Consider the following 22,211-nt stretch of genomic DNA (forward strand, 5'->3'; position numbering starts at 1 on the left):
ACACTATTTGCTACAGTAAAACACTATTTGCTACAGTGAAACCGTATTTTGCTACAGTGCTACAGTGAAACCCTGTATTTTGCTGATAGGATATGGGTACCAAAATATGGTAATCTAAGGCAACTAGTACTAGATGAAGCACACAAAACGAGGTACTCAATTCACCCAGGAAACGGGAAAATGTACCACGATCTCAAGAAGTTTTATTGGTGGCCTAATATGAAGACAGAAATTGCTACTTATGTAAGCAAATGTTTGACGTGTGCAAAGGTCAAAGCTGAGCACCAAAAGCCGTCAGGATTACTGCAACAACCAGAAATTCTGCAGTGGAAATGGGAAAGAATAACTATGGATTTCATTACGAAATTGCCAAGGACTGCAAGTAGTCATGATACTATTTGGGTGATAGTTGATCGTCTAACTAAATCAGCTCACTTTCTACCAATAAAGGAGACAGACAGTATGGAGAAATTAGCACGCCTATATTTGAAGGAAGTAGTTTCCAGGCATGGTGTACCCATCTCTATTATATCTGATCGCGACACCCGATTCACATCACGTTTCTGGCAGTCATTACAAAAAGCATTGGGAACTCGATTAGATATGAGCACCGCTTATCACCCACAGACAGATGGTCAAAGTGAAAGAACAATACAAACATTGGAAGACATGTTACGGGCATGCGTGATTGACTTTGGAACCAGTTGGGATCGACACTTACCGTTGGCAGAATTTTCATACAATAACAGCTATCATACGAGCATCAACGCAGCGCCATTTGAAGCACTTTACGGTAGAAAGTGCAGATCTCCTATATGTTGGAGTGAAGTAGGAGAAAGACAACTTACTGGACCAGAAATTATTCACGAAACCACCGAAAAGATCATTCAAATACAACAGCGATTGAAAATGGCCATGAGTCGCCAAAAGAGTTATGCTGATGTAAGAAGAAAACCGCTAGAATTTCAAGTGGGCGACAAAGTCATGTTGAAAGTGTCACCCTGGAAAGGCGTTGTATGATTTGGTAAACGAGGAAAGCTAAGTCCTAGGTACGTAGGACCCTTTGAAATCACCGAAAGAATTGGAACAGTTGCTTATCGATTAAAGCTACTGCAAGAACTTAGTAGTGTTCACAACACATTTCACGTGTCAAATTTGAAGAAATGTTTAGCTGAAGAGGATGTCATAATTCCTCTTGACGAAATACGAATCAATGATAAACTCCATTTTATCGAAGAACCTGTTGAAATCATGGACCGTGAGGTCAAACAATTAAAACAAAGCAAAATACCGATAGTTAGGGTTCGTTGGAACGCAAGACGAGGACCCGAGTTTACTTGGGAACGTGAAGATCAGATGAAGCAAAAGTATCCACATTTATTCACTGATATCGCTCATGAAACAGGTACTACTCAAAATTTCGGGACGAAATTTTCTTTAAGGGGGAGGTACTGTGATGACCCGAAAATTTTTGACTTATTTAAACCAATTCTCTATACGATTTATTATTTTAACACGCTAAACAAAGTCTGTTAGATTGAGTCTCAAAATTTTAGAACTGTTTCATATATACAATTACCTTTGATTACTCTCGACGATTCATGAACAATTATATGTATGTATATATATATGTACAAGTAAAAACGACTTTCCTACAGTAAAACCCTATTTGCTACAGTAAAACACTATTTGCTACAGTAAAACACTATTTGCTACAGTAAAACACTATTTGCTACAGTGAAACCGTATTTTGCTACAGTGCTACAGTAAACACTATTGCTACAGTAAACACTATTGCTACAGTGATTTGCTACAGTAAACACTATTGCTACAGTAAACACTATTTGCTACAGTAACTCTATTTGATGTCGGCGAACTAGCAAACAAAAACAGAAAAGGCAGCCATGCGATCGCATGGCAAAAACACTGAAAACTCATGCGATCGCATGAGCTACAGTAAACGGAAAAGTAATATAAATACGCCTGTTTTGCTCGACGAATTATCACATATTTTTTCTTCAGTAATAAAAATTTATATTTAAATTATAATTATAATTTTAAATTTAAGTTTAATAATAATAAAGTATATTCGAGGGTGTTTTAATTCGGGTTTTAAACCACTTTAAGCTAAGGAAATATTGGGTATTGTTCGGGGTATTGTTCTTGAATCCAAGGCCAACCATACAGTCGTCTACCATCATTACGTCTACGCAATTTGCCTACAATATTGAGTCTCAATATTGAACTGTGAGTTTATAGTCTTCCTTTTTAAATACTTTAAATATTTTTGGGCTGAGAATATATGCAATTTATTTTAAACGCGATAAGACACAAGTACCTACTAAATTCTACACTGAGTTAAACCGAAAATCCCTTAGCTTTGGTAACTAGTAGCTGCCAGTACATAGGATATGGACTGGTGGGCGCGAATAATTGTATATGGATCCATAGGGCTTGACATCCCCGTCCGAGCTAGAGCACTAGCCTTTTAACGGACGTATGTTATTTGAGTTTAAGACACGTTGGTTTGCGTGTATTAAAACGAATGGGGTAATTATCACTATAGCGTTAAGTTTAGTTACCAGGGTGCTCTGTTACGTAGAATCTATTGATAAACTTTTGATGAAATCTTGTGGTCTATCTTTATATATGTTTATGACTCGAGCAATTAAACCTATAACTCACCAACATTCGTGTTGACTTTTTAGCATGTTTTATTCTCAGGTCCTTAGAATGCTTCCGCTGTGATGTGCTTGTTGCCTGCATAGAGTCTCTCATGCTTTGTACAAAGTTTATTGCATTCAAAATAAAACTGCGTTGTGTAATAAATAATTGGACTGTGATGTCAACCTGTAAATTAAAGACTTAGGTATTTCGGGGTTTTGCTTATACCTAAGCACTCGCCCACATGTTTATAACTTTCTATGTTTAGAAAGTCACTTATTTTAATGAATGCAATATTTTATCAAAACGTATCATATAGAGGTCAAAACCTCACTGTGGAATCAATGATTAACGTGCCGCGTCAATAGTGATTTTGACGGGTCGTTACAGTTGGTATCCGAGCTTGAGGTCATAGGGAACCAGAAATTACATTATTGTGTTTAACTGGTAATTGTTAGGATGCATTAGTGAGTCTGGACTATGACCATATCTGTTTTTCCTGATTTTTGCTTATTATTTGGTCAAAAACATTATATGTGATATATTTATATGCTAACGTAATTGTTGTTTCAATTATGTGATAGATGACTTCTTCTAATCCTATCATTTTGTACGACTCGGAATCGGACACTGAATCTATTCTATCCACAACTGAAAAGGGCGTTCCAATACCTATTAAAGAAGAAATTGTGTTAGCCGGGGAATCTCAACTCCCGGTAAACCCAGAGGAGGTTCCAGCTCCACCCAGCTTTAGTTTTCCGGAGCCACAGTATCGTTGGCATGGACCCATGATCCCTGGAGTAAAAGAGGATCGTCCATTTCTAAACAAATATGGACATTGGTCCAGATATACCGCCGACGGGCGGGTTGTGCCAATTACGCCTGGCAGATTTCGGTTCATGACCACCGGTACATATTCTTGCAGTTCGTCATCATATTCTCCTACACATGACTCAGACAGTTCGTCATCAGACGAGATCAGTAAGGAGGAGGATTTCACTAATGAAATAAAAGAGATCACTAAGGAGAAATTCCAACTTGCTATAGATAATAAAAACAACCACAATAATAAAACGTCCTTAATTATTAAAAAAGAACAGGACCATTCGATCCGTAACCACCCTTATTGTATTAAACCCACTGAGGCAACGGGTACCTCAAAACCCCAACTAAAAATAAAATACACTGCCAGAATGTCTATCGGACCATGTGCACACAAACAATTGGCAGAGAGAACCAAATGGGAAGAAGTTTCTGATAGTTCTGAATGAACGACCTCGCAACCATAAATCTTCCATGCGCTATTTTATTGCTTATGTGTGCTACTCTATCTTGTTATGTAAAATAAGCATATGTAAAATATCAGTATTGTATGGTATTGTATTATTTTGGTTTATTAATAATAAATGCATGGAATGATTATTTGTATTATTACTACTTCTTATTATTATTATTATTACATAATAATGTAGTAACTCGCTATAATTTTTTATAGTGGAATATTATTAGGATTTTAGTAGTTAATTCCTTGTACTAGCTATTATGTATGAACTTAACGGGTAGGTAATACCCTAGAAATAATTATAAAATGCTAATAAGAAGAAAAGGCTTTTATAATAATTGGTTCATATTATTAATATGCTACGATTAACTATTGACAACTCATTTTACCTATAATATTCTATATGATTAAATTATATCCGTTGTGTTTATTGAAGAAACATGTCTCAAATGTCGGATGCTGAGTTTGAGCAACTAGTCGAGAAACGTGTGAATGAAAGAATTGCTGCAACCGAAGCAGCAAAAGCAACAGCCGAAGCAGCAGCCAAAGCAGCAGCCGTAAACACAAACTCACGAAACGGATGCTCATACAAAACTTTTCAAGGATGCAAACCACAGACGTTTAGTGGAACCGAGGGACCAGTTGGTCTAACCCGATGGTTTGAAAAGATGGAGTCCGTTTTCAAAATCAGTAATTATGCGAACGGAGACAAGTCAAAGTATGCTTCGTGCACATTGCAAGATGGTGCACTTACTTGGTGGAACAATTATGCTAAAGCAGAAGGAATAGATACGGCATATGATATCTCTTGGGAAGAACTGAAAAAGATGCTAATCGAGGAGTACTGTCCTAGAAACGAGATCAGAAAAATGGAATCTGAGTTACGTAATCTGAAGGTTATCGGCGCGAATCTCAATAACTATGAAAAGCGTTTCATGGAACTAGCCTTGTTGTGTCCCGAATTGGTGCCAAACGAGAAACGAAAGATAGAAATGTATATTGACGGTTTATCGATCAATATCAAAGGAAATGTTACATCGTCCAAACCAAATACGATGCAGGAAGCCATGACAATGGCACACCAACTCATGGACCAGATCACAGAGAGTTCGATTAAGGCACCAATTACCGAAGTCAAGACAACTGAAGGAAAGAGGAAATGGGAAGACTATAAGGGCAAAAGTACTCACCTGAAGAAACAAGAAACTTTTAAAGGTAAACAAGATGGGGCAACTGCAAGTCCAAACTATAAGGGACCCCATCCGTTCTACAAAAGATGTTACACACATCATGCAGGTTATTGTCAAGTGGTCTGGGATAAGTGCAACAAGAAAGGACATGTGGCGAAAGATTGTTATGCCACCGTTTCTGAAGTAAAGACAAAACTGACCGATGTTAAGAAATGTTTTGGATGCGGGAAGTCTGGTCACTTTATAAATCAATGCCCTGATAAGGAGAAGAACAAAGAACCCGCACGTGGGAGGGCATTTAATGTTAGTGCCAGTAAAGCACGTGAGGATCCTAATCTTGTCACGGGTACGTTTACCGTTAATAATCAACTAGCTTCTATTATGTTTGATACGGGTGCTGATAGAAGTTATATGTGTAAAGACTTTAGTTTTAAACTAAAATGTGCATCATTACCTCTAGACGATAAATATACTATTGAATTAGCTAATGGTAAATTGATAAAAGCCGATAAAATTTGCCATGGTTGCGAAATGAATCTCGCTGGTGAAACCTTCAAAATCGATTTGATACCCGTAGAATTAGGAAGTTTTGACGTAATCGTTGGCATGGACTGGATGTCCAAAACAAGAGCGGAAGTTGTTTGCGCTGAGAAAGCAATTCGCATCCCTCGTAAGGATGAAACGTCATTAATGATTTATGGGGAGAAGAGCAACTCAAAGCTGAACTTTATCAGCTGTATGAAGGCCCAGAAACTTATAAGAAAAGGTTGTTATGCTATTTTGGCACATGTAAAGAAGATCGATACTGAAGAAAGAAGCATTAATGACATGCCGGTTGTAAGAGAATATCCCGGAGTATTTCCAGAAGAATTACCGGGGCTACCTCCACACAGATGTGTAGAATTCCAGATTGATCTCATACCAGGAGCTGCACCTGTAGCCCGATCTCCATATAGACTTGCACCTTCAGAAATGCAAGAATTACAAGACCAGTTGCAAGAATTATCGGACCGTGGATTTATTCATCCTAGTTTTTCACCTTGGGGTGCTCCTATTCTGTTCGTCAAGAAGAAGGATGGATCTATGAGAATGTGCATAGATTACCGAGAATTAAACAAATTAACGATCAAGAATCGGTACCCATTACCGAGGATTGATGATTTGTTTGATCAATTGCAAGGATCAAGTGTTTATTCCAAGATTGATCTAAGCTCCGGATATCATCAGCTGAGAGTGAAGGAAGAAGATGTTCCTAAAACCGCGTTCAGAACCCGTTACGGTCACTATGAATTTCTAGTCATGCCTTTTGGATTGACTAATGCTCCAGCAGTATTCATGGATCTAATGAATCGCATCTGTAGACCGTATTTAGATAAATTTGTCATTGTTTTTATCGACGACATATTGATTTACTCGAAGAACAAGGAAGAACATGAGCAACACTTAAGACTGGTACTAGAGATACTCAAGAAAGAAGAATTGTACGCAAAATTTTCGAAGTGTGATTTCTGGTTACAAGAAGTACAATTTTTGGGACATGTTGTCAGTAAACATGGAATTAAAGTTGACCCTGCCAAGATCGAAGCCATTAGTAAATGGGAAACACCGAAGACTCCAACACAAATCCGCCAATTCTTAGGTCTTGCTGGTTACTACCGAAGATTCATTCAAGATTTCTCTAGAATCGCCAAACCCTTAACTTCATTGACTCAAAAGGGAAAGAAGTATGATTGGTCCACGGAACAGGAATCCTCATTCCAGTTGTTAAAGAAGAAGTTAACGTCTGCACCCATTTTGTCATTACCAGAAGGAAATGATGATTTCGTGATCTATTGGGACGCTTCGCGCCAAGGTTTAGGATGTGTATTAATGCAACGCACAAAAGTTATCGCATATGCCTCACGACAACTAAAAATTCATGAAAAGAACTATACAACACAAGATTTGGAACTTGGAGCTGTAGTTTTTGCACTCAAAATATGGAGACACTATCTATATGGCACCAAGTGTACAGTGTACACTGACCATAAGAGTCTTCAGCATATTTTTGATCAAAAACAACTCAATATGAGACAACGTCGCTGGGTAGAGTTGTTAAACGATTACGATTGTGAAATCCGTTACCACCCCGGAAAGGCTAATGTTGTAGCTGATGCCCTAAGTCGAAAAGAAAGAGTAAAACCTCTTAGGGTCCGAGCTTTGAATATTACAATTCGTACCGATCTCACAAAGCAAATTCAAGCAGCACAGTTAGAAGCTTTAAAAGAAGAAAATGAAAAAGGCGAAATGAGCAGAGGGTTAGAAAAACAGCTTGAGGTAAAAGCCGATGGAACCCTGTATTTTGCTGATAGGATATGGGTACCAAAATATGGTAATCTAAGGCAACTAGTACTAGATGAAGCACACAAAACGAGGTACTCAATTCACCCAGGAAACGGGAAAATGTACCACGATCTCAAGAAGTTTTATTGGTGGCCTAATATGAAGACAGAAATTGCTACTTATGTAAGCAAATGTTTGACGTGTGCAAAGGTCAAAGCTGAGCACCAAAAGCCGTCAGGATTACTGCAACAACCAGAAATTCCGCAGTGGAAATGGGAAAGAATAACTATGGATTTCATTACGAAATTGCCAAGGACTGCAAGTAGTCATGATACTATTTGGGTGAGAGTTGATCGTCTAACTAAATTAGCTCACTTTCTACCAATAAAGGAGACAGGCAGTATGGAGAAATTAGCACTCCTATATTTGAAGGAAGTAGTTTCCAGGCATGGTGTACCCATCTCTATTATATCTGATCGCGACACCCGATTCACATCACGTTTCTGGCAGTCATTACAAAAAGCATTGGGAACTCGATTAGATATGAGCACCGCTTATCACCCACAGACAGATGGTCAAAGTGAAAGAACAATACAAACATTGGAAGACATGTTACGGGCATCCGTGATTGACTTTGGAACCAGTTGGGATCAACACTTACCGTTGGCAGAATTTTCATACAATAACAGCTATCATACGAGCATCAACGCAGCGCCATTTGAAGCACTTTACGGTAGAAAGTGCAGATCTCCTATATGTTGGAGTGAAGTAGGAGAAAGACAACTTACTGGACCAGAAATTATTCACGAAACCACCGAAAAGATCATTCAAATACAACAGCGATTGAAAACGGCCATGAGTCGCCAAAAGAGTTATGCTGATGTAAGAAGAAAACCGCTAGAATTTCAAGTGGGCGACAAAGTCATGTTGAAAGTGTCACCCTGGAAAGGCGTTGTACGATTAGGTAAACGAGGAAAGCTAAGTCCTAGGTACGTAGGACCCTTTGAAATCACCGAAAGAATTGGAACAGTTGCTTATCGATTAAAGCTACCGCAAGAACTTAGTAGTGTTCACAACACATTTCACGTGTCAAATTTGAAGAAATGTTTAGGTGAAGAGGATGTCATAATTCCTCTTGACGAAATACGAATCAATGATAAACTCCATTTTATCGAAGAACCTGTTGAAATCATGGACCGTGAGGTCAAACAATTAAAACAAAGCAAAATACCGATAGTTAGGGTTCGTTGGAACGCAAGACGAGGACCCGAGTTTACTTGGGAATGTGAAGATCAGATGAAGCAAAAGTATCCACATTTGTTCACTGATATCGCTCATGAAACAGGTACTACTCAAAATTTCGGGACGAAATTTTCTTTAAGGGGGAGGTACTGTGATGACCCGAAAATTTTTGACTTATTTAAACCAATTCTCTATACGATTTATTATTTTAACACGCTAAACAAAGTCTGTTAGATTGAGTCTCAAAATTTTAGAACTGTTTCATATATACAATTACCTTTGATTACTCTCGACGATTCATGAACAATTATATGTATGTATATATATATGTACAAGTAAAAACGACTTTCCTACAGTAAAACCCTATTTGCTACAGTAAAACACTATTTGCTACAGTAAATACTATCTGCTACAGTAAAACACTATTTGCTACAGTGAAACCGTATTTTGCTACAGTGCTACAGTGAAAACGACTTTGCTACAGTGATTTGCTACAGTAAACACTATTTGTTGCTGTAAACACTATTTGTTGCTGTAAAACACTATGAGCCTAGGTCTGCTGGTTCTGAGAGATCACAAGCTGGTACTGATTTTACTGATATTGATCAGCAACCTTCTATTGCTGCTCACTCATCTGAACCAGCTGATGATCAAGATGATGTGTGTTCTACAACCAGCTCACCTGTTCATAACACCAAATGGACAAGGGAGCATCCGATTGAGCAGATTATTTGCTACAGTAAAACACTATTTGCTACAGTAACACTATTTGATGTCGACGAACTAGCAAACAAAAACAGAAAAGGCGGCCATGCGATCGCATGGCAAAAACACTGAAAACTCATGCGATCGCATGAGCTACAGTAAACGGAAAAGTAATATAAATACGCCTGTTTTGCTCGACGAATTATCACATATTTTTTCTTCAGTAATAAAAATTTATATTTAAATTATAATTATAATTTTAAATTTAAGTTTAATAATAATAAAGTATATTCGAGGGTGTTTTAATTCGGGTTTTAAACCACTTTAAGCTAAGGAAATATTGGGTATTGTTCGGGGTATTGTTCTTGAATCCAAGGCCAACCATACAGTCGTCTACCATCATTACGTCTACGCAATTTGCCTACAATATTGAGTCTCAATATTGAACTGTGAGTTTATAGTCTCCCTTTTTAAATACTTTAAATATTTTTGGGCTGAGAATATATGCAATTTATTTTAAACGCGATAAGACACAAGTACATACTAAATTCTACACTGAGTTAAACCGAAAATCCCTTAGCTTTGGTAACTAGTAGCTGCCAGTACATAGGATATGGACTGGTGGGCGCGAATAATTGTATATGGATCCATAGGGCTTGACATCCCCGTCCGAGCTAGAGCACTAGCCTTTTAACGGACGTATGTTATTTGAGTTTAAGACACGTTGGTTTGCGTGTATTAAAACGAATGGGGTAATTATCACTATAGCGTTAAGTTTAGTTACCAGGGTGCTCTGTTACGTAGAATCTATTGATAAACTTTTGATGAAATCTTGTGGTCTATCTTTATATATGTTTATGACTCGAGCAATTAAACCTATAACTCACCAACATTCGTGTTGACTTTTTAGCATGTTTTATTCTCAGGTCCTTAGAATGCTTCCGCTGTGATGTGCTTGTTGCCTGCATGGAGTCTCTCATGCTTTGTACAAAGCTTATTGCATTCAAAATAAAACTGCGTTGTGTAATAAATAATTGGACTGTGATGTCAACCTGTAAATTAAAGACTTAGGTATTTCGGGGTTTTGCTTATACCTAAGCACTCGCCCACATGTTTATAACTTTCTATGTTTAGAAAGTCACTTATTTTAATGAATGCAATATTTTATCAAAACGTATCATATAGAGGTCAAAACCTCACTGTGGAATCAATGATTAACGTGCCGCGTCAATAGCGATTTTGACGGGTCGTTACATAAACATATATATTTATTCATTTATGTATCATCATGTCATATACAACTTATAGCGTTCGTGAATCATTGGTCAAACTGGGTAATCAGACGTTTACAAAATTTTCGTTTCAATTAACCAAGTCTTAATAAGTTTGATTGCTTAACATGTTGGAAACATTTAATCATGTAAATATAGTTTTCATTTAACATATAATCATAGAAAGGTTCGGAAAATTTCGGGTCACTACATCGTCTAACCAATTGAATCTAATTTACCCCCTTGGTCCGGTTTAGTAAACAATCAATCTAAGACAAGCTGATTGTAAATCAATATGATAAATCAACAAGAGTTCTCTTTATCAACAACATATCAATTAACTAGTTACAAATGATTTTTAACATCAATAAGCATGTTCTTGAATCAAACTTAAAACTATCACACAAAATACATTCAATCCATAAGAATACATCCAATACCTCAGTTATTAATCTAGACAAACATTATAGAGTTTAGCCAATAATCATATTAATAAACAACATAGCAATCAAGTGATAAGTAGAATTCATTGTTAAGAACAAGAAATCAACCTATTAGAGAATGAATCTTGAATGGAGAAAGTGTTGAATCTTGATTCTTGGATGTTAAGCCTCTTCAAAGAGCTTGGAGTTCTCCAAAATAGCTCCTAAAATCGTCTTCTAACTCCTCTGGTTCGTATCTCTTAACTGGTCTCTCAATCATTCATTTTTAAAGTGGTTAAAATGGGTCAAAAAGTCAAAAGTAGGCTGAAACCTACCACTGGATGGCGTCCCAAATTCTGGACAGCGTACAGTTGTAAAGGACTGGACGACGTCCCACTTCCTTGGACGGCATCCCGTTGTGAAGATCTGGACGGCATCCAGATTTATGAATTCATATCCCTTAGTTTGGACGGAGTTCCAACAATGAAGATTTCTGGACGGCGTCCAGATGTACTGAAGTTCACTGTCTCTTTTTTTCTTTCATATCCCTTAGTTTGGACGGAGTTCCAACAATGTTGGACGGAGTCCAACATATCTGAAGCCTTGTTTTATCATTTTAAAGCGCTAATTTGACCCTAACTTGTATCGGGATCAACTATGATTTTTCAAAATTCTTTATAAACCACTTTCCGATACAATTTACATACCTTCGTGCATTAATTGTAGAAACCGCCTTAAATATCCTTGATTCGAGAGTATTTCTCACGATATTGCAAGAGATATATATGATGTAATTTAGCAATATCAAAACACCAGACACTTAAACCTTGCTTGTCCTCAAGCAATTCTTTCTTACAAAGTAGAACAATATCAAACACACTTACACAACATAGAGTACACACATCACACAAATCATGCGAAGCACACGGAATACACACGTTTATTTGAAACACAACTCACGCTATATGAAACACACGCTTTAAGTACAACACACCTATATTGGAATCACACTCACGCTATATACACAATGAGAACACACGCACACATTTTTGGGAGATTAGAGCCAAGTATCCGAAAAAATTTGATCCTACGGAAATCAGGACCTTATGAAAACGTTTTATGTTTTTGAAAATGTAGTGCTAGTTTTTACACTAGGCACGTTTTCCGATTTTGTCAGATTTTCTGAATTTTGAAAAATGAGTGCGGGTTTCCCGCTATTGGTCAAGCCAATCTCTCCTACACTACCTAACATCACGAGATGTTGGTAAGAAAATAATGTGCTTAGGAGGATACACATTACGTTCGGATATCATCGATAATCATGAGGTAATCATCTAATCCGTTAAATCAATCATGAAGATTGAGGTTCATCAGTCTTAAAAGCTAATATTTTACCTTTCCGGAGGTTATCCACTGAGGATCTGATCAATCACAGATATTTTATTTATCATGGTGCGCTCCCTATTTGACAAGACAGATCTCCCTCATCGAGATAAGTCTGATTACCAGTTTTCCTGTTTGATGTTGAGGCCTGGTAGATTTCCAGTCGATGTTAGCAATGACTTTTTAAGATTTTTCGTCACCCTACAACCGGTCTGGACTACAACTTCTGAAATAAATCAGCAAGTGTGTCGATTGGGAGACTTTACTCCTATGGGTTATACAAAGTGGTCGAGCTCATGCATTACCCTGGTTCTGAACAATGAAGACCACCCTTAGGTTTTTGATCTGGCACGAGGTCCGGTTTCTGACCATGCTATGCAATCACCGCTCTCTCACGGTTTACACTCGTTTTGGTACAAGTGACCTACAAGTTAGCTTTACTAAACTAGTAGGATTTTCATCCAAATAATTGAATGATAATGCAACTTCAAAGACTATTAATAATTTAAAACATAACTCAACATTTCTTTTTATAGTTTTTAGAACACAATGTATGTAACATGTTTTTTTTTTTTTTTTTTTTACAATTTTCGTTTCTAAGGCTACCTTAAAATTTTAATCATAAACGCCTTAATTTTTGTAAAACGAATTCCCGATTAATTTCTATTCTCCCACCCCACACTTGAGATCATGCAAGGCTCTCATTGCATGAAATCGGAAAAAGGATTAAATTTAGAGGGCAAAGTGATAGGGTGTGTGTAGAAATTTTCAAAATTTTAACCTGTAAATCGTGGAACATGTAGACAGATGCCGCTGAACTTACTGCCAGCATAAGAGCATCGTCCACTCCGCGATTAGCATCAAACATACATCATAATATCAAATGTTGCTGAACTTAATGCCAGTATTTGAAGTTCAATCACGCTGCACAAAATAACAAACCAAACAAATAATACTTAAAATAACGGTGTTTCTACAGACACAACAATTATCAAATTAGTTTAAAAATACAAACCAAATTTTTGTTTAATACACACCATAATAAATAAATAGATAGTCTCAAAGTAATGTAACAAAATGATAATAGGCACGCAGGCCTTCAGTTGTCATACGGCCAAAAGTAATTTCCTGAGCCATCTCTGCTTGGGCGTCCCTCCAGGTATTACTGCTCAAACCTTTTCCTGGCATCCTGTAACGCAGCGTTAGAATCAAAAATTGGGTAATGAGGAGGTGGGTTTTGAGAATCAGTGTAGTATGTGGGTGTCAGGCGTGTTGTCCTATAGTACTGATCGGGGTTGGAATAAAATAACTCGGTGTTATAGTTATTCCAATCAATACCATAACTGTTCCATCCCTGATTATGTCCTTGAGCAATCTGGCATTGCTCCATTCTCTATTGACTATCCCACATACGATAGTTATGAGTCCTCTGCTCATTCGGACTCAACCTCATGTTGTTCACACTATTAACCAAATTATCCCAACTAGTTTTGGATGGATTCCAAGGCCCTTGATCATGAACATTAGTTTGAGCTTCCATTTCCGCTTCCTCTTCCTCTTATTGTTCCTGTTGAACATTTTCTCCACTACCACTTGCTCCACCTGTGACAAAAGGCACTAAACGCCTATTTCCGTCGTACATAAGAATCTCAGCATTTACATAAGAAACTTTCTTTATAGCTTTCATGTCGTGATCACACTCCATCAATCGGCTGAAATCTATGTTAAAGTGACGAGCAATCCTCGTGATATAGTGGCCCCCAAGAAGCGGCTTTTCTCTCCGTGTCTCAGTAGCGATGGCCAGAAAATAGTTGCCTATCATCCCTGGAATATCAGTATAGCAACCCCGTTTTATTTGATCCATTATCCATAGATCCAACGATTTAACCGTTTCATTTCCCTCGACTCTCGCATTGAAAGTGCATGTGATAAGTCGATGAAGGAGTCTATCATCAGGGCTTGCAATTTCATTATACCGATGCCTACTTGATTTAAATGGCCTAGATGCATTCGGCCCACAAATTCTTCGCCAAAAACCTATTTCATTAAAGGGAACTCTACCATGGTAATCGAAAGATGTCAAGTAAATTCTCAATTGGTTGTCGTTAAGCTCCTCGAAAATGCCCAACACTCTACATAACCCAACTCTGCTTAACCCTCTATCTATACCCCCTAGTCAAAACCGAAGAAATTCATTTGACAAAGGATCATGAATGTTATTAAACCCTAAAGTTGAGTAAAATTCCTTTAATAACACCGGATAAATTTGTTCGCGGATGCTAAAAACGTGCTCCCATGCGTAGGAAATGATCCTATCGTAGGAAATGGCTAATAGGCAGGAAACATGGTTGTGCAAACCCGCCTCATCCAATGGGGCCCAAATAAAATACCACGTGGCATTTATTGGCCTACTATTTATACTATTAAAAGTCTCTGCGTAATCTTCGTCGTTCTGAATTTGTCTTAACCAAAGTTGAGGATCATTTAGGTCCTCCTCTTTTTCTTCGGAAGATGATGTATAATGTTGTTGTGGTGGTGGTGGAACGTTTCTTGATGTTCTGCCTCTTTTTGGTTGTCCACCTCGGCTAGATTGTCCCTGCAAAACACAATAACACCAAACTAAAAGAATATAGAAACAGTTGTGTTAGTGTTAGCTAAAAACATAACCGAGTGGCAAGGGAATTTAGTCATTCCATTCAAAGTTCATAAGCATTGTGATTCATATAAGAAAAGGTGTATGTTCAAAATATTTGACGAAAGTCAACCATAGTCAACATAAACTCGTAAATACACTTTCAAAAATGTGGATCACAGAATTTACAATTAAGTATCAACTTAGGCCTCAAGCATGTTGTGTTTATAAACCTAGGTCATAACATGTAGAACCTGTATTCAAATTATTTCTATTACAAGCATAACACAAGTATCACAATTTAGTTCAAAATGACCATTAACTTCTCATCTCACAACTACATTATCGTATACAACACTATCAATTCAATTCAATAGGTCTAAACATGTGAAAATCAAGCATACATCTTTCATAAAACATCAAAATTCAAAGTATGCTAGAAATTCAAGAAAATTAATTTCATGACCCGGCCACATTGACATCTATATCATCAACAACAATTAAACACTTTACAAGCTTTATAAACATCTTAAGCAAACCCAATATTCTACATTAAAAGCTCTAAATTCATATTTAATCTCTACAAAACCCTAGATTCATGTAAACACCATTCAACATGTAATTAAGTGCAAAATCAAGACATAATGGGTAAATAAATTGCTAAGGCATGCTAATTGAAGTAAGAATCATACAAATCAAACACCACACACTTATCTTTCACATAATCATTCATACAAGCATAAAAATTGAGAAATCAAGAAAGAAAAGTGTGAAAAGGTAGTAGTATTACCCTAGAAGTCATTATTCAAGAACGAATTTGAAGTATAAATCGCGAAATTAGAAGAAGATTTTAGGGTTTTGGAAGTGTTGGTTCGTTTGTGGGAGAGAAAAACTGATTTGAAAGTGTGTGTGGTTGAAAAATGGGGTGGATAAGCCTTAAAACGCGTTTATTTTTTTCTAGGTCAGGAATCTGGACGGCGTCCAAACTTCGGGACGACGTCCCATTGTTAAGCACTGGACGACGTCCAAATTTCGGGACGGCGTCCATCGTTAAGCACTGGACGGCGTCCAGAAGAACTAAGGATTACTGACCCATTTTTTTAGAAAACTCTTTGTATTTGGACGGCGTCCAAGGAATTTTGGACGGCGTCCCATTGGTCTGATGGCTCAGAATTTTAATAAAACTCATAAAAATTCCCATTTTTAACACACAAAAGTTCATATCACCATCATAAATCATTTTGTACATTAAAAACAATCACACTAATCATAAAATACTCAATTCAAACTATTTACACGCGCGAACTTTCTTTAACGAGTCGTTCACCTAACTCGTCCCCATTTTGATTTAAGCTTTGTTCTCGAAGTTGAGGTTAACCTCGTCTTCGATTTCCAGGGGACCATCGACATAGTGTTTGACCCGGTGGCCATTAACTTTAAAAATGTCGCCCTTCCAGTTCACCACTTCAATCGTACCATAAGGGTAAACTCTTCTAACAACAAATGGTCCTGACCATCGAGACTTGAGTTTTCCTGGTGATAATTTGAAACGGACATTGTAAACAAGGACACGATCTCCTTCCATGAATTCCTTTGGGCTTTTCAATCGCTTATCGTACCATTGTTTGGTCTTTTCTTTATAAATTAGAGAGTTGTCATAGGCTTCAAGCCTCAACTCATCTAATTCATTCAATTGGGTTAAACGTAACCGACCCGCCTTTTTGTAATCCAAATTACATGCCCTTAGCGCCCAATGCGCTTTGTGTTCAATCTCCAAAGGGAGATGGCATGCTTTCCCGTATACCATTCGGAAAGGAGTGGTTCCAATAGGTGTTTTGTAGGCCGTGCAAAAAGCCCACAATGCATCGTTTAACTTAACAGACCACTCTTTTAGATTTGCACCAAAGGTCTTTTCAAGTACGCATTTTAAAGATCGATTGGTATTCTCCACCTGCCCACTAGTTTGGGGATGATAGGATGTCGAAATTTTATGGATCACTCCATATCTTTTTAACACCTTTTCTAATTGCTTATTGCAAAAGTGGGTGCCTCGGTCACTGATAAGGGCTTTTGGTGTGCCAAACCTTGCGAAACGTTCCATCAAAAAGGTTACTACAACTCGACCATCATTTGTTGGGAGAGGTTTTACCTCCACCCATTTTGAAATATAGTCTATGGCAACAAGTATGTAGAGATAAGAATGAGACTTTGGAAAGGGCCCCATAAAGTCAATTCCCCAAACATTTAACACCTCGCATACTTGGATGCTTTGTTGAGGCATTTCATCCCGTTTAGTGATTTGACCGGCCCGTTGGCATGCGTCACAAGCCTTACAAACAGTGTTGGCATCTTTGAATATTGTAGGCCAATAGAAACCGGCCTCATAAACTTTCCTCACCATGATTTGGGGTCCAAAGTGCCCACCCATAGGACTAAGGTGACAATCAAGCAGCATTTGAGTGCATTCCTTCCCTTAAATGAACCTGCGAATAACTCCATCCGCACATCACCTAAATAGATAAGGGTCTTCCCAAAAATAGTATTTTAGGTCACTAAAGAATTTCTTCCTTTTCTGATGTGACCAACCGGTTTCTAGGTACCCTCCAACAATGTAATTGGCGAAATCAACATACCACGGGTCTTCTACCTTCTCTATTCGCATGAGGTATTCATTGGGAAAATCATCTTTAATACTCGATTCATGGAGTACTTCAAGATTGGGATTTTCAAGTATAGAAAGATGGTCAGCCGCGAGATTTTTGGCACCTTTCTTGTCCTTAATCTCGATATCAAATTCTTGCAAGAGCAAGACCCATCTTAACAATCGAGGTTTGGGATCCGGCTTTGAGAAAAGGTATTTCAATGCCGAATGATCGGTGAAGACAATTTTCTTCGATAGGATAAGATATGATCGGAATTTGTCAAAAGAAAAGACGATCGCAAGGAGCTCTTTTTCCGTTGTTGTGTAGTTTAATTGGGCTCCTTGTAAAGTCTTGCTTGCATAATAAATGGGTAGAAAACTTTTCTCGACCCGTTGGCCCAAAACTGAACCAACTGCAAAATCCGATGCATCGCACATTAGGTCGAATGGTAATGACCAATTTGGAGCTATGATTATTGATGCGTTAACAAGTTTTTGTTTTAAAATGTTGAATGCCTTAGTGCATTCACTTGTGAAGACAAAGGGTGCGTCTTTTTCGAGAAGTTTATTCAATGGAGTTGCAATTTTTGAAAAATCTTTAATAAATCGCCGGTAAAACCCGGCATGCCCAAGAAAACTTCTCACACCCTTCACATTTGAAGGAGGTGGAAGGTTGGCAATGACGTCAACCTTTGTTGGATCTACCTGAATACCAGCACTTGAGATTTTGTGCCCCAAGACAATGCCTTCTTTAACCATAAAGTGGCATTTCTCCCAATTTAGCACTAAGTTTGATTTCTCACACCTAATTAGCATTTTCTCCAAATTTAGAAGGCATGAATCGAAAGTGTCACTGAAGACTAAAAAGTCATCCATGAACACTTCCATGCATTCTTCAATCATATCATGGAAAATGGCCGTCATGCACCTTTGGAATGTTGCAGGAGCATTACATAGACCAAAGGGCATTCGGCGGTATGAAAAGGTGCCATAGGGACACGTGAAGGTAGTCTTTTCTTGATTCTCGGGGGAGATGGGAATTTGAAAGTACCCCGAAAAACCATCTAGGAAACAATAAAAGCTATTTCTAGCCAGTCTCTCTAACATTTGATCAATGAATGGTAGCGGAAAATGGTCTTTTCTAGTGGCATCGTTTAACTTACGATAGTCAATACAAACTCGCCACCCCGTAACAGTTCGTGTAGTGATAAGCTCGTCTTTATCATTGATGGTAACAGTTATACCACCCTTTTTAGGAACACAATGGACTGGGCTTATCCATGGACTGTCTGAGATTGGGTAGATTAGACCTGCATCTAGCAATTTAATGATCTCCTTCTTGACAACATCTTGCATATGAGGATTTAGCCTCCTTTGACGTTGCACCACTGGTTTGGAATTTTCTTCCATTAAGATCTTGTGAGTGCAATAAGAAGGACTAATTCCTTTTATATCATGAATTTTCCATGCAATGGCCAGTTTGTAGGCCTGTAACAAGAAAACAAGACGTTCTATTTCATGTTTAGAAAGAAGTGAGGAAATAATTACCGGAAGCTTCGAATCCTCCTGAAGGAAAGCGTACTCAAGATGATTAGGGAGCGGCTTAAGCTCCAAAATTGGAGGTTCCTCAATTGAGGGCTTACTCCGGTACTCGCTATCCTTGTTCAGTTGTTCTAACTCCTCCTCAGTTGGTTCACACCCATTTGCCATCAATGTAGCCATCACATCCATTTCTTCTTCAGGAAATTCTTCATCTCCACTCGCCAAATCGTATGTACCTGTTTCATCCGATTCGGGAAATTCCTGCAAGAACTCATAATGCGAATCTATGCTTTGCATAAAATAACAAGTATCATCTGAAGATTCATGATATTTTAATCACTTGTCAATTGCAAAAGTCGCACTAGCTTCACCAATTCTAAGGGTCACCTGCTAATCATAAACATCAATGACACATCTAGCAGTATTTAAAAATGGTTGACCCAAAATAATTGGTATTATGTCATCAACTTCCATGTCTAAAAACACAAAGTCTGCCAAAAAAATCAGATTCCCGGTCTTAACTAACATATTCTCTATTATTCCTCGAGGGTATTTTATAGAGCGATCAGCTAGTTGAATAGCCATTCGTGTGGTTTTGAATTCCCCAGGGGCTAATTTAAGGTAAATCGAATAGGGCATCAAATTGATACTAGCCCCCAAATCGGCTAATGCCCTCATACAATCAAGGTCACCCATTAGACATGGAATAGTGAAACAACCCGGATCTTGAAGCTTTTCGGGAAGTGTGTTGGACACCAGCGCTGAACATCTAGCATTTAAAGTGACTGATGACATGCTTTACATCTTCTTTCGGTTGGTGAGCATGTCCTTCAAGAATCGAGCATATTTAGGCATTCCTGCAATAACATCAATAAAAGGTAAATTTACGTTAGCTTTCTTGATGAGCTCCATGAATCTTGATTTTTCTTCCTCGAGCTTCTCCAATCTTTGTTTTCTTGGGAATGGGAGTGGTGGTTGATACGTTTTAACAACCGGTTTGACTCGCACCGTATCTTCTTGACCGTCTGTGTGCTCATTGTCAATACTTTCAACCACATTTTCCGGCTCCTTCTCCTTCTCCGGTTCATTTATACTCCTGGTTCATTCTCTTTCATTAATGGAACATGAAAGTCAGAGACTTCTGGCATTCTTGGTGGATCATAGGTTACCCCACTTCGGGTGGTGATAGCTTTTGCTTGCTTGTTTCAGGGATTAGATTACGTGTTGCTTGGCAATTCCCCCGGTTTTCTTTCACTTAATAATTTAGCAAGATTACTCATCTATTGTTCCAATACTTGAATGGAAGATTGTTGGTTCCTAAATTGTTGCTCATTTTTCTCATTCGTTTGGCTTATATTGGTAACAAGTTGAGTTTGCGATGCAATTAACTTCTCCAACAAACTCTCCATATTTGACTTTTTCTCTTCATGTTGGGGTTTTTGATAAAAACCCGGAGTTTGTTGTTGGAACCCACTACTTGACCCTTGTTGGAAATTGGAATTTTGACCTTGAGGGTTGTAAGGATTATTGAAGTTTCGGTTAAATTGGGCTCTTCCTTGAAATTGGTTGTTATTCCTTTGGCTTATGAAAGCCACTTCTTCTTTCTGAGCCATTGTCAAACCTGCATCACAATCTTTTCCTAAATGTAAACCACCACAGTATTCACACCCCACCTTCATTCCATGGATTTACTTGGTGATCTTTTCCATGTTTCGAGCAACACCATCTATCTTCACGCTAAGAGAACCAATGTCATCATAAGCACCGACGCTTGAGACTTGAGCATGAAGGGTCATGGGTCTTTCTTGATGCCATTCATGAGAATATTCGGCTTGATTTTCGATTATCTCATAAGCGTCTTGCTCAATTTTATCCATGAGTGAACCTCCCGCCGCTTGATCAATGGAAATTCGGGTTGCAACATCGCAACCCTTGTAAAAGATTTAAACTTTTTGGAAGGTATCCAAACCATGGTTTGGACAACCTCTTAGCATTTTGGAAAATCGATTCCATGCTTCATACAAGGTTTCCATCGGCTTTTGACAAAATTGGGTAATTTCTTGTTGGAGTCTCGCGGACTTAGAAGCTGGAAAATATTTCTTAAGAAATTTTTCCAACATACCATCCCATGTTTCTTTTGTAGCCTCGGGCAATGAATCTAACCAACTCTGTGCTTTCCTGTGGAGTGTCCATGGGAAAAGTCTTAAAAATATGGCTTGATCAGTGTCTGGTTGAAGCTTGAATAGAAGACATATCTCTTGAAAAAGACAAATATGTTCATTTGCATCTTCATTCGGACCACCACCAAATTGACATCTGTTGTTAATCATTTGGAGAATAGGTCCTTTTATTTCAAATTTTGCTTCACCCGTGGGCGGAGTAATTGCACTTCCTTGTCCGGTTCGGGTTGCCTTCATCTTGGCCGCCATTGATTGTCTTGGTACCACCGGTCTTGCCTCTCCTTCCATTTCAAAATTTGGAGGATGAACGGGTTCACCAAATTCAGAATATCTTGGCTTGGTTGTACTTGATTCTGAATCAAAAGTTTCATGTTTTGATGAAGATACAAAAAGTTCAAGTACTTCTTTTGGGATTCTACCAAGCTTCCTATCAGGTTCTGTAAACGGTGTAAGTAATGGAGAATCTGAACTTCAGGTATGTGGCATATACAACCTAAAATCTGTCAATCACACAACTAACAAAACTATTAAACGTACCTATTCTATAAGTTTAAAAATCAAATACTATTAATAATTTAAAAAGAACTAAGAAACTACTTAATCACAGATTAGTTAATAATTCTATTTTGACACAAAACTGTCCCCAGCAGCGGCGCCAAACACTTGATGTGCAAAACGTGGTATATGAATTGTTGTATGAAATAGTATGGAAAAATATCGATTAAAGATTGTTAC

At 38.0% G+C, this 22,211-nt stretch overlaps 1 non-coding gene across 1 annotated transcript; it reads left to right on the forward strand.

Moving 5' to 3' along the window:
• The first annotated feature begins 21,261 nt into the window (after window positions 1-21,261).
• On the forward strand, window positions 21,262-21,368 carry LOC139874109 (small nucleolar RNA R71). The gene has a single exon (XR_011767813.1). It is a non-coding gene; the product is annotated as a small nucleolar RNA R71 (small nucleolar RNA).
• The last annotated feature ends 843 nt before the right edge of the window (window positions 21,369-22,211 follow it).

This window comes from Rutidosis leptorrhynchoides, chromosome 10, assembly GCF_046630445.1.
Source record: "Rutidosis leptorrhynchoides isolate AG116_Rl617_1_P2 chromosome 10, CSIRO_AGI_Rlap_v1, whole genome shotgun sequence".
Classification (NCBI taxonomy): Eukaryota; Viridiplantae; Streptophyta; class Magnoliopsida; order Asterales; family Asteraceae; genus Rutidosis; species Rutidosis leptorrhynchoides.